We start from the raw sequence: 14,592 nt of genomic DNA on the forward strand, positions 1-14,592 counted from the left end.
AGCAGCTTCTTCACGGACAAGGACAGCGAACGTACAGAGACTGCTGTGTGTGGACTGTTAGCATTTTAAGCTAGCGATCTTTATGCTAACGTGTTAGCAGACTTCATCGTCACAAAAACAACAAACAGATGATTATTCCGCGGCTGAAAGAGAGCAGGACACACACGGTAGTTGTCTGAGATGATGACATGACGCCAGCACCGCTCTATCTCCTATCGAATTGGACTTTTGGAGGCGAACAGACGTAAAACTGCAACGAAAAGGAAGCAAGCACGGACCTCTTATGATCAGAGGAACTCATGTTCTTATGGGGTGAGTTTTCCTTAACGTTGTTAATCGATGTTATGTTAGTGTTCATTCAAAGTCACATACAGACGCACATAGGGAAGCTGTCTTTTAATAATCCACTGTGCGTTTCATAACGCCGTTTGGCTACATTGTTATTAGCCATGCTTGCTTAGCTCGCTAGCTTAGCTCGCTAGCTCGGTACTGTATTATTACAATGAGAATGATGCGCACATCGAAACTTTTGTTCGGTCAGATGAGCGTATTATAAGCCGTAAGAGGAGCATGTCACGGCCCTCTTTGAGATTTTGTACACCCGCAGGTTCAGTTTGATAATTCAAATGCTTTGAGACGAAACTCCCGTGTTCGAAACCTAACATTGCATTGAATGATGTGTGAATGCCACACCTTTGCATGCATGAATCACACATGATTAACACAATGTGTGATGAACGTGTTAATTACACGTGCAATTCATGCACATAAAGGTGTGGCATTCACACATAATTCAAGCAATACTACTGATCAATCTATACTGATTCAGTGATTAAATGCCTTTTAACATGAACCATGATCTGAAATAAGTATTTTTTATTTTTTTTTCAGAATCCTGGGCATAAGGATTGGCATGTGAAGTTGCTGCCAACCCATGTGTCCAAGGCCTCAGTGTGGCGTCAATACATGAGGTCGGCTAAGGCTCTTGGTATGTGTATAAATTGATTTCTATACAATAGCCAAATGCTTATATAGACTGCAATATGTAATGTGTAAAATGTGATTTTTTTGGAAAAATAAAATCATTATTTTCATTGTGGTTCTTGCTGTCAACAGGTAGTGGAACACAGCTCTGCTGAAAGTCGCCTCAATATTCCGCAGCTTGTTGGAACGGCAGATGGCAGAGTGATAGTAAAGACCATCGACTGGCAGACACATCTGAGTCCCTACTTTCAAAAGCTCCCACAGATCAAGAGTTATCAGAACTTTAGGTATTTATATTCAAAATTCTGCATTTTATGAATAAAAAAATCACGAATGAACATAATAGTGTTCCATGTGAACAGTGAGCCATGTTTTAAATATCCTGTTGTGTGCTTCTATTCTGTCACAGCTTTGATGCCAACAGACCAGGTGTGGTGCTTGCTCAAACTCACAGTGATGCAGAGCCTATCGAGTTTCAGCTACTGCGCAACCCAGGAGTTCTGCCCCCTGTTGACAGTCTCCCCGTCCTGGCCCCACCTGGACTGACCATGGACAGGCAGACGTATCTTTTTGAAAAAATCCGGCCTTTCTGTTCTGATGAGGCAAAATTCTTCACATGCCCAGCACCAAAGGTTACAGCACAGAAGAGGGTGCGTTTGTGATGTCATCATTTAGTCCGCATATCAACTGTGATGGACAGAGTGGGTACAGCCACATTGTGGTGGAGGAACTGGTATTGAAGATGATAATATAGTCCATGGTCTGGAAAATATTCCTTCACACACTTAGATATATTTTATTTCTTTATTTTAGTTCTATGCACCATATATCTGGAACAAACTCCCAGAAAACTGTAGGTCTGCTGAAACTCTCACCTCTTTTAAATCAAGAGTGAAGACTTTTCTGTTTGCCGCTGCATTTCAGTCATTTCCAATACTGCACTGTAACCTTTATTCCTTATATATACTCTTGATTTTATTTGTTATCTTTTTATTTTATTTGTATCTATTTTATTTTTTTATCTTAATCTTTAAATTTTACCTGCTTGTTTTTATTTTGATGTTATATCTGATTTTATAAATGTCTCTTTTCTATGCTTTTTAATGCTTTATGTAAAGCACTTTGAATTACCTTGTTGTTGAAATGTGCTATACAAATAAACTTGCCTTGCCTTGCCTTACATTGACATGAACTACATTCATTCCTTTTTTTTTCCAAACTGCTACACTGTTACTGTCCTGTGGGCTAACAGACATCAGATGTCACTGACAGCTAGACTGGGTGGGGGGTTGTGACCATGTTAATGTCATGCAAATGAGCAGCTATTGGCCTGGCTCCTCAAGAGGGTCGAAATCTTTCAGGCTGAATTTCTCCCTAAAGCAGTTTGAGGAGTGTCTACATTCAAATGACCACATCTTCTTCAAAAATGATCAGATGGACATGGGTTTGACATTGTTGGAAAGCTTAGCACTTTCGGAATCTGTAAATAACTCCAAATGTCCCGAAGTAGACATGTGAACCCTTTTGCCATGGCTGGACACAAATTTTCTGTTCCAGAATCGAGACCCGACATGGACCTTGTGATGGAACGGTCACGCCTGGTGTATGTCCAGGACAACATTGACGAACTCTGAACACCAGCTGTCAGAAGAGGATGAGTATTGTAAGTTGTTGTGTTTGCTGCGTTTGTCTCTGTTAATTTGTTTGTTGTTCCTAATCTGTTCCAGAATGGAGACCCAACATGGTCGACCTCGAGGCGGTGCTTGGTGGACGTTCTGGACAACTTCGACGAACTCTGAACACAGATTGTCGGAAGAGGAGGAGAATGGTGATATTTATTTTTCTTTGCGTCATTGTTGTTGACTCAACTCAACTCAACTCAACTTTATTTATAGAGCGCTTTAGGCAGCTAAAGCTGGTACAAAGTGCTTAACAGTACAATAAATAAAACATGGCACATAAAACATAGGAGACAAAATAAAAACAATAAAACTATAAAACAGTAACAATGTTTAAATAATAAAAAAAACTATAAAACAATAAAAATGTTTAAACAATAAAACACTAAAACAAGAGCAGAGTCTCATGCTGAGTTGAACGCAGAAGAATAAAAATGTGTTTTAAGATGAGTTTTAAAAATGGAAAGTGAGGGGGCCTGTCTAATATGAAGCGGGAGGGCGTTCCAAAGTTTGGGACCGGCAATGGAGAAAGCTCTTTCCCCTCTGAGCTTCCGTTTAGACCTCGGTACCTCCAGGAGCAGCTGGTCAGCTGACCTGAGGCACCGAGCAGGAGTGTAAGGATGGAGAAGCTCAGAGAGGTAAGGCGGGGCAAGACCATTTAAAGATTTAAAAACAAATAAAAGAATCTTAAAATGGACTCTAAAATGCACAGGCAGCCAGTGAAGGGAGGCCAAAATGGGAGTAATGTGCTCCAGTTAAGAGGCGAGCAGCAGCGTTCTGGACCAACTGGAGACGTGAGAGGGAGGACTGGCTGACTCCAAGATAAAGAGCGTTACAGTAATCCAGCCGAGATGTAACAAAGGCATGGATTACTGTTTCAAAGTGCTTTTGTGAGAGAAAGGGCCTCACCTTTGCCAGCTGCCTGAGGTGAAAAAAGCTGGACTTTACTGTTGCCCCAATTTGCCGGTCCAATTTAAAATCACTGTCCATAATAAAACCTAAGTTTGTCACTAAAGGCTTCACATACGATGCCAAAGGGCCCAAATCAGCAGGGGGGGGTTCACTAGAGCCGCTAGGACCAAACATTATGACTTCCGTCTTCTTTTCATTAAATTTTAAAAAGTTCAGTGACATCCATGCTTTTATGTCATCAAGACATAATAGAAGTGGTTGCAGACAGGCATTTTTCTTACTCAGTGGGACATAAATCTGACTGTCGTCTGCATAAAAATGAAATGAGATGCCATGTTTTCTCAAGATGGAGCCCAGGGGAAGCAGATACAGGGAGAAGAGCAGGGGCCCTAAAATTGAGCCCTGTGGAACCCCATATGACAGTGGAGCAGAGCGGGACTCAGAGCCACCGAGGCGTACACACATAGATCTTCCCTCAAGATACGATCTAAACCAATTAAGGGCGCTACCACTAATGCCCACTAGGTGCTGCAAGCGTGCCACTAAAATATTGTGGTCCACAGTGTCAAACGCTGCAGTTAGGTCCAGCAGGACAAGGATCACAGAGTCTCCAGAATCAACCGTCAGGAGGATGTCATTGAACACTCTTAATAAAGCTGACTCTGTACTATGCCTTGTTTTAAAGCCAGACTGGAAAATCTCCAGAATATCATGCTCGTCCAGGAACGACTGCAACTGGGCGTGGACAACTTTTTCCAGGATCTTTGAAATAAAAGGCAGCTTGGAGATAGGTCTTTAATTGGCTAGCATAACACGATCAAGGCCAGGTTTCTTAAGCAGGGGTTGTACAACAGCATGTTTAAAACATTGGGGGACAACACCAGAAGACAGACTGCTGTTAATAATGGCCAGGACTGACTGCCCTATACAAGGAAATACCTCTTTAAAAAAGTGAGGCGGGACAGTGTCACAGGGAGAGCCTGATGGCTTCATCTGGGCAACCACTTTTTCTAAGGCAATCAGAGACACGGGCTCAAACGAATCAAGCACAGCTGAGAAAAGCACACTGTCAGAGGGGTCAGACACAGGTGTGGTGATTAGAGCCCTTGTGGTAGCAACCTTATCAATGAAGAACTGCAGGAAGCTATTGCACATTTCAGGGGATTCCTCTGTGCACACAGGCTGAGGTGAGCCAAGAACAGACTCTATGGTTTTAAATAACACACGTGGGTTGTGAGAGTTTGATTCAATAATATTTGACAGGTGCTCTCTTCTGGACTCTTTGACAGTGCTCTGGTAGCAGCGCCAGCTGTCTTTTAGGATTTGGCGAGAAACCTGCAGCTTGTCCTTTTTCCACCTGCGTTCAGCTTTGCGGCAATCCTGTCTGGCTGCGCGAGTTCTCGCATTGAACCAGGGCTCAGGTTTAGCTTTGGGCTGCACGGTTTTAAATGGAGCCACAGAGTCCAATATGGTTCGGCAGGAGGAGTGAAACGAAGAACTGAGCACCTCCGTGTTTGGTAATAATTCAGAGGGGACACAGAGCTGGTTAAAGGCAGCAGAAAACTGGCCGGAAAACTGACCTCTACTTTTGTCTACAGTCGCCTCTTCCCTGATCTCATCGGTGACTCCCACTGCACAAGAAGAACCTACAGTGGTGAGTATATCAGATTCCTTTGAACATCAATGAAAGTTTGATGCTGCTTTTCAGTTTCGTTTTTCCTAATCTGTTTCAGAATGGAGACCCAAGGCTTGGTGGATTTCTGACGTCCAGGACAACTTTGAACATCTGAACACCAACTGTCAGAAGAAGATGAGTATTGTTGTTTTCTGCTGCTCTCGTCCCTTTTCATTATTTAGTTTTTTCCATTATTTTTTAAGTGTACAAAAATCACTATAGTCACAAAGCACTGAATACGATTCAAACACAGGTTGTTTTTTGATATATAAACAGACTCAGGGTTCAAGTTTGTTTCATTTTTGAAATGAAATGTTTGGTGTGGTTTAAGGAATATTTGGTTGTTATTAGACCCTGAGATGGGTCAGTGACTAGGAGAAACATTGATTTTGATGCATTATTACTTTTTTGTAGTAGCAGATCCAATGTAATCTTATTTTGTGATATATGATGGATTTTGAATCGGTCTCCGACTACAAGTAAAACATTTTTTTCCTACTAACCCAATTATAACCTGGTTTTGTTTTAAGATGAATAAACATACAATAATAGTTTGAACCTGAAAAACATTTATTTTGCAAAGGACACTGAATGATGAACACTTAAATATGAACATTGAATATGAAACATGGGGCAGTTTGGTGTGTTGTTGGCGATGGGGAGAAGGGAAAAGATGGAGATGGTGAGTGAGTTCATCATGTGTGAATGTGAGAGTTCAGCTCAGGTGGAGCAGAGACTCCAAATCTCGCTCGTTCACTCGCAGTCACGCTCGCTCACTCTCGCTCGCTCACTCACTCACTCACAGTCACTCACTCACTCTCGCTCGCTCGCTCACTCGCTCCCTCACTCCCTCACTCCCTCACTCCCTCACTCAGTCACACATGATGCACTCACTCACCATCTCTCTTCCTTTCTCCCCATCTCCAACAACACACCCAACTGCCCCATGTTTCATATTCAATGTTTATATTTCAGTCTTCATCATTCAGGGTCGTCTTTGCAAAATAAATATTTGTTCAGGTTGAACCTATTCTTGTTTATTTATCTTAAAACAAAACAGGGTAATAATTATTTAGTAGGAAAAAAAAGTTTGCTTATATAAGGAGACGATTCAAAATCCATCATATCACAAGATTATTAAATTGCATCTGCCACTACAGAAACTAACAATGCATCAAAATCAATGTTTCTTCCAATCACTGACCATCTCAGGGCCTGATAATAATAAATAGTCCTTGAAAGGTATTTTATGATTGATTGGAAAGGATTGTAGTTTTTTTGTTGATTTAAAGAGTTGCATAAACATTATAGCCTTTAAAGGGTTAGAATTTTTAAAAATATAATTTGATGAGTATATCTCAGTCTGAAGTAGCGTTAAAAGAGTGACAATTTAAAGTTGAAAAAAATATGAACAATATTTTTGTAGGAGACTGTTTTTAGAAAAATCTGACATTGCAAAAAATAAGAATGCATCAGAATCAAAAGTTATTGTAGTTGCATAAACAATATGGCCTTTAAAAGGTTAACATTTTAAAAAATATTAATATTTGATATGCATATTGACTGAACACAGACTGTCGGAAGAGGAGGAGTATGGTGATATTTCTTATTTGTGTTTGCTTCATCGTTGTTGACCTCTACTTTCGTCTACAGTCGCCTCTTCCCTGATCTCATCGGTGACTCCTACAACACAAGAACCTCCAGTTGTGAGTATATCAGATTCCTTTGGGCATCAGTGACAGTTTGATACTGCTTTTCAGTTTTGTTTTTCCTAATCTGTTTCAGAATGGAGACCCTACGCTTGGTGGACTTCCTACGTTCTGGACAACTTTGAAGAACTCTGAACCCCAGCGGTCGGAAGAGGATGAGTATTGTTAATTGTTTGCTGCTGCTTTTGTCTCTGTTAATTTGTTTGTTTTTCCTAATCTGTTCCAGAAGGGTGACCCAACATGGTCGACCTCGAGGTGGTGCTTGGTGGACGTTCTACCCTACAGTCGCGTCTTCCCTGATCTCATCGGTGACTCCTACTGCACAAGAAGAATCTGCAGTGGTGAGTATATCAGATTCCTTTGGACATCAGTGACTGTTTGATGCTGCTTTTTAGTTTTGTTTTTCCTAATATGTTTCAGAATGGAGACCCTACGCTTGGTGGACTTCCTATGTCCTGGACAACTTTGAAGAACTCTGAACCCCAGCTGTCGGAAGAGGATGAGTATTGTTAATTGTTGTTTTTGCTGCTGCTTTTGTCACTTTTATCTGTTTGTTTTTCCTAATCTGTTCCAGAAGGGAGACCCAACATGATCGACCTCGAGGTGGTTCTTGGTGGACGTTCTACACTACAGTCGCCTCTTCCCTGATCTGGTCGGTGACTCCCACTGCACAAGAAGAACCTGCAGTGGTGAGTATATCAGATTCCTTTGGACATCAGTGACTGTTTGATGCTGCTTTTCAGTTTCGTTTTTCCTAATCTGTTTCAGAATGGAGACCCTACGCTTGGTGGACTTCCTACGTTCTGGACAACTTTGAAGAACTCTGAACCCCAGCGGTCGGAAGAGGATGAGTATTGTTAATTGTTTGCTGCTGCTTTTGTCTCTGTTAATTTGTTTGTTTTTCCTAATCTGTTCCAGAAGGGTGACCCAACATTGTCGACCTCGAGGTGGTGCTTGGTGGACATTCTACCCTACAGTCGCGTCTTCCCTGATCTCATCGGTGACTCCTACTGCACAAGAAGAATCTGCAGTGGTGAGTATATCAGATTCCTTTGGACATCAGTGACTGTTTGATGCTGCTTTTTAGTTTCGTTTTTCCTAATCTGTTCCAGGATGGAGACCCAAGGCTTGGTGGATTTCTGACGTCCAGCACAACTTTGAACATCTGAACACCAACTGTCAGAAGAAGATGAGTATTGTTACTTGTTTGCTGCTGCTCTCGTCCCTTTTCATTATTTAGTTTTTCCATTATTTTTGAAGTGTACAAAAATCCCTTTAGTCACAAAGCACTGAATACGATTCAAACACAGGTTGTTATTTGATATATAAACAGACTCAGGGTTCAAGTTTATTTCATTTTTGAAATGAAATGTTTGGTGTGGTTTAAGGAATATTTGGTTGTTATTAGACCCTGAGATGGGTCAGTGACTAGGAGAAACATTGATTTTGATGCATTAGTTGTTTGTAGTAGCAGATCCAATGTAATCTTATTTTGTGATATATGATGGATTTTGAATCGGTCTCCGACTACAAGTAAAACATTTTTTTCCTACTAACCCAATTATAGCCTGGTTTTGTTTTAAGATGAATAAACATACAATAATAGTTTGAACCTGAAAAACATTTATTTTGCAAAGGACACTGAATGATGAACACTTAAATATGAACATTGAATATGAAACATGGGGCAGTTTGGTGTGTTGTTGGCGATGGGGAGAAGGGAAAAGATGGAGATGGTGAGTGAGTTCATCATGTGTGAATGTGAGAGTTCAGCTCAGGTGGAGCAGAGACTCCAAATCTCGCTCGTTCACTCGCAGTCACGCTCGCTCGCTCACTCTCGCTCGCTCACTCACTCACAGTCACTCACTCACTCTCGCTCGCTCGCTCACTCGCTCCCTCACTCCCTCACTCCCTCACTCAGTCACACATGATGCACTCACTCACCATCTCTCTTCCTTTCTCCCCATCTCCAACAACACACCCAACTGCCCCATGTTTCATATTCAATGTTTATATTTCAGTCTTCATCATTCAGGGTCGTCTTTGCAAAATAAATATTTGTTCAGGTTGAACCTATTCTTGTTTATTTATCTTTAAACAAAACAGGGTAATAATTATTTAGTTGGAAAAAAGTTTGCTTATAGAAGGAGACGGTTCAAAATCCATCATATCACAAGATTATTAAATTGCATCTGCCACTACAGAAACTAACAATGCATCAAAATCAATGTTTCTTCCAATCACTGACCATCTCAGGGCCTGATAATAATAAATAGTCCTTGAAAGGTATTTTATGATTGATTGGAAAGGATTGTAGTTTTTTTGTTGATTTAAAGAGTTGCATAAACATTATGGCCTTTAAAGGGTTAGAATTTTAAAAATATAATTTGATGAGTATATCTCAGTCTGAAGTAGCGTTAAAAGAGTGACAATTTAAAGTTGAAAAAAATATGAACAATATTTTTGTAGGAGACAGTTTTTAGAAAAATCTGACATTGCAAAAAATAAGAATGCATCAGAATCAAAAGTTATTGTAGTTTTTTTTTCCCAATAAAAACAGTGTAGTTGCGTAAACAATATGGCCTTTAAAAGGTTCACCTTTTAAAAATATTAATATTTGATATGCATATTTCAGGATGAAGTAGCTTCAAAAGACTGACTCATTTAAAGTGGAAATAAATATTAAGATATTTTTACAGCAGTTTTTGGCAAGGGGCCGTTTTCTGCATCAAGGAACAAATGAGGGGGTTAGGGTTAGCTAACCTTAGTTAGTTATCCCCAAAACACCTGGTTCAGGTGCACAGGTTATCAGAGTTCTGCAGAGCTCGTTAACCACTTCCACTACACAAGAACCTACAGTGGTGAGTATATTAGACTCCTTTTGACATCAATGACACTTTGCTACTGCTTTTCAGTTTTGTTTTTCCTAATCTGTTCCAGAATTGAGACCCTAACACTTGGTGGACTTCTTACGTCCTGGACAACTTAGACGAACTCTGAACACCGGCTGTCAAAACAAGATGAGTGTTTTTTTGTTTGTGTCAATATGCACTTCTACTTTGGTCTGTCGTTTCATCTTCCTGTGTTGTCGTTGTTACACAAATGTGTACACTTAGCAAAACTTAGTTGACAGTAAACGGGTGCAGGTGTCGGAGGATTGATAACTCTGATTGGACGGAACTCTCCATACGTGACAGCAAAACAAAAATCTGCTCACAAGGATGGACAAACTGGAATCATGGCTTGGAAATGCAAAAGTAACTTTCTGGACAACTTTGTCAACACGATGATGCAGCAAATGGAGGAATTCATTCACCTCAGTGAATCTACTCTTGGAAAATGGATGGATCTGCATGATGATCTTTGAGGAAATGGGATCAGTGGATTCAAAACCTGGAGGAACGGAACACAAGAATCTGAAAAAAACCCAACATGAACTGCACAAAATGGCCTCCTTGTGGTCGTCCAACCAAAACCACTGACTAACAAAAGTTACCACCTCTTGTCCTTTCTGTTCCCCTCCCATTCCCCCCAACCGGTCGAGGCAGACGGCCGCACACTTTGAGTCTGGTTCTGCCAGAGATTTCTTCCTGTTAAAAGGGAGTTTTTTCTCTCCACTGTTGCCACGATTGCTTGCTCATTGTGTGAATTGTTGGGTTTCTCTTCTCTCTAATATTATGAATGATTTAAAAAAAAAAAAAAAAAAAAGGAGTGCAAGTCCGACTGTCACCTCCACGTGGTGCACTCTGGGTAACGCTAACGACGGCGGCAAACGATAAGTTTACCCGGACATTTGTGACTTATTTGAAAAGTTGATCTTTTTGAGTAAATGTTAATGTGTAGAATGTGTTTGAATGTTTGTCATTGTTGTGACGATAGTCAAGTTAATTTTCACTTCATGTGTTTTCATGTGTCCAGAAACGGCAGCAAAACATGGACTGGATTTCACCGACTGGACTTGATGTGGTTTCCCTGTGAGTCGACAAACTCATTTATTTCCTTGCTGTCCTTTTATTGCTTTCCTTTTCTCTTTCCTTCCATTCTTTTTCATGTCTTTCAGCCCTTTCTTTTTGCCATTTCCTCCATCCCTGTGTTCTCTCCTTCTCTAATGGACTTTATTGCTTCCTTCCTTTTTCTGATTAAATGAGGTTTTAGTCCAACCAGCAGGGGGCGTCACAGCCACTTCAGCCTCAGTGGGTGAAGCTGAGTCTTTTTTCTTTTCCATTTCTAATTCACAGTGTAAGTGGGGTTTAAAGCCAACAGGGTTTATGAAGAATAAGTTCTTGTTTTTATTGTTATTTAAAGCTAACTGTATTTTCTTCTCTGTATTGTTTTATTGCGTTGAAGAAAAGAGCCTGTGATTGTTTGACTTTAATTTCTACTTAACCTTTATATGTTTCTTTGATGCCGTTTTGTTTCTTTTCTGCTTTGTGTTGATGTTTTTTCCATCTTGAATCTTTTGTGTTAAATAAATAAATAAGTCACTTATTTGAAGTCTCTCGCTCTTTCACTCACACTCACTCTGCTGAACTGGCTGAACAAATGTGTGCCACAGTCTGGCCCTCGGTGAAACTCTGTATGGCCTGAACCCTGAATGTTTTCTCAAGTTATTTATGGGCTGGCAGTGACTTGAATTCAGCAGCTTTGAATACATTTTTCATCTACACGTAATGTCACCTTTGTCCACTGGAGGTCAGGTTTTTGCAGTTCTGTTTTATGATGAATTATTTATGGCCTGGCAGGGTCTTAAACATAAAAAAACTGTTTCCCTCACAAAAGTTACTATTTATTTCACCAGTTTAGCAGCTCTAAATCTCATGTGACCTTACATGTAATGTCAAACGTGTCCACCAGAGGGCAGTTTCAACATGTAAACACATTTCAAGATCCTCTTCACCACCTACAAATCCTTCTTACCTTCAGACCTCCTCCATCGCCCCATTCACTCACACCGAACACGCTACACCGTCAAACATCTGTGTAGCCCCAGTTAAGCCCCTCAAGCATTTTATTTTAGATTTTATAAAATATATAATATAGATATATGTTTTTTTGAAGTTTAACATTTAAAAAGTTCAAGTAGCCATTCTGTTCCAATCCAATCCCTGTGTGTGTGAGTAAGAATGGAATAGGTGAGGGCGGGTCGCTACGGTAACTGTGGAGCTTCGGGCGCTGTCCGTGGTGCTGAAAGGCTGCTTTGTTGGATGAGTGTGTGACTTTGTTTTCTTTTTTTCCCTCTACATGTAAAGTGACTTTTGTGATAGAGGAGGGAAGTGTGATGGAGCCTTGAGGGATTCTGGACTCATCACCAGGCTCGCTTCTCCTCGGCCTCAAATCTCCACGGACCTGAAACACAAGGAAAAGCAGCTGAAGCCACTTTCACTCATGACAATCCATCATTATTGAGTCACTGTGATGAAAGGAAGAAACTGTAGGGATGTTTTTAAGGTAGAACATTAGCTGAAAGGATGTTGTCGATGAATTCGTTCTTCATTGATGAAGCAGAGCATGAGAGAGAATAGATCAAAGCAGGAGAAACATCTTCTACATACGTAGAGTAAGATTAGAAGTAAGAGGAAGATTCTATTGAATAATATCTCAAATATCCAATGCCTTACCTGAACATTACTGGGCTCAGAGATGGAGAAGCTGGTCTCTTGAAAGTTGCTGCCATCTGCTGGTTTACCAGACAACGCCAGATCGGTCCTGCTGGATCTCAGTGCAGCATTTGATACGATAGATCATGAGATCCTGCTACATAGACTAGAACAAGATGTTGTGATTAGAGGATCTGCACTTGTCTGGTTCAAGTCCTATTTATGGGACAGATTTCAGTTTGTTAGTGTTAACGAGGACTACTCCATATTCACTAAGGTCAACTACGGAGTTCCTCAGGGTTCCGTGCTCGGACCTATTCTTTTTACCCTGTACATGCTGCCATTAGGCAACATTATCAGGAAACACAACATAGATTTCCATTGTTATGCAGACGACACCCAGCTATATGTATCTGTACGACCGGATGACCCAAACCCATCTATAAAACTCCAGGATTGTCTCATAGACATACAGACGTGGATGACTCTGAACTTTCTGATGCTTAACACAGAAAAAACTGAGGTCATGGTCCTTGGGCCAAAAGATATAAGAGCAGCACTTTTAAGTGGAGCTCTAAACCGAGGCAGTAACACTTCAGTCCCTTGCACTACAGTAAGGAACCTAGGAGTCCTGTTTGACCAGGATTTATCACTGGATGAACATATTAAGCATATATGTAGAACAGCCTTCTTCCACCTTCGCAACATTAAGACAATTAGAAATATTATATCACGACAAGACTCTGAGAAACTTATCCACGCCTTTATAACCTCTAGGCTGGATTACTGTAACTCCTTACTGTCTGGATGTCCTAGTAAGTCCTTGAGAAGCCTTCAACTTGTCCAGAACGCAGCAGCACGGATACTGACTGGAACCAGACGACGTGATTATACAACTCCTGTCTTGGCTTCTCTTCACTGGCTCCCAGTGAAAAGTAGAATAGATTTTAAAATACTTCTACTCACATACAAGGCCCTGAATAATCAGGCACCTTCTTATATTTGTGACTTAATCACTTTATATCAACCCAATAGACCCTGAACTCAGGTCTACTGGTTATTCCTAAAATAACTAGAAGTAGAATCGGTGGTAGAACATTTATCTACCAGGCTCCTCTCCTGTGGAACCAACTTCTGCTTTCAGTCAGACAGTCTGACTCTGTCTCTGCCTTTAAGGTGAGACTGAAAACCTACCTTTTTAACATAGACTATAGTCAAAGCTAGATCAGGTATGTCCTGATTAGAATAGTCAATCTTATGCTGCCATAGGCTTAGACTGCTGGAGGAATTTCCCATCATGCACTTAGAATGAGCACACAGACTTTGCACGAGCCGCACTTTCTCTACCCCGTCCTCAATTTCTCAACCCTCACCACTTACCCGATGTCCCCCATGACATGTAGACCATAAATCCACATTTAGACCATAAATCCACATGTAGCACATAAATCCACATGTACACCATACATCCACATGTACACCATAAATCCACATTTAGACCATAAATCCACATGTAGCACATAAATCCACATGTACACCATACATCCACATGTACACCATAAATCCACATGTACACCATAAATCCACATGTAGACCATAAATCCACATGTAGCACATAAATCCACATGTAGACCATAAATTCACATGTAGACCTTCTCTAACTGATGTTTAATCTCTTACAGTTCTGCTGACACCAGTGAACGACATGAGGTCAGGACAGGAAAGAGGACTCCGTCATCTTCAAGTCTCTGACCACAACAGCCTTCACGACAGGCTGTGACAGATGATCCTGGCATTTAAAGACTTTTCACTTTTTATTCTTTGTCATTGTGTATTGTATGTTTTTGGTAACATCTACTGCACGTCTGTCCGTCCAGGGAGTGGATCCCTCAACTGTGGTTCTCCTTAAGGTTTCTACCCTTTTCCCTGTTAGAAGAGTTTTTTCGCTGGTAGTTTTTCCTTACCCTGGTCGAAGGACAGAGGATGTTACCAACCCTGTGAAGTCCCTGAGACAAACTATGTTTTGTAAACTGTGG

Source organism: Microchirus variegatus (assembly GCF_963457635.1).
Source record: "Microchirus variegatus genome assembly, chromosome: 12".
Taxonomy (NCBI): Eukaryota; Metazoa; Chordata; class Actinopteri; order Pleuronectiformes; family Soleidae; genus Microchirus; species Microchirus variegatus.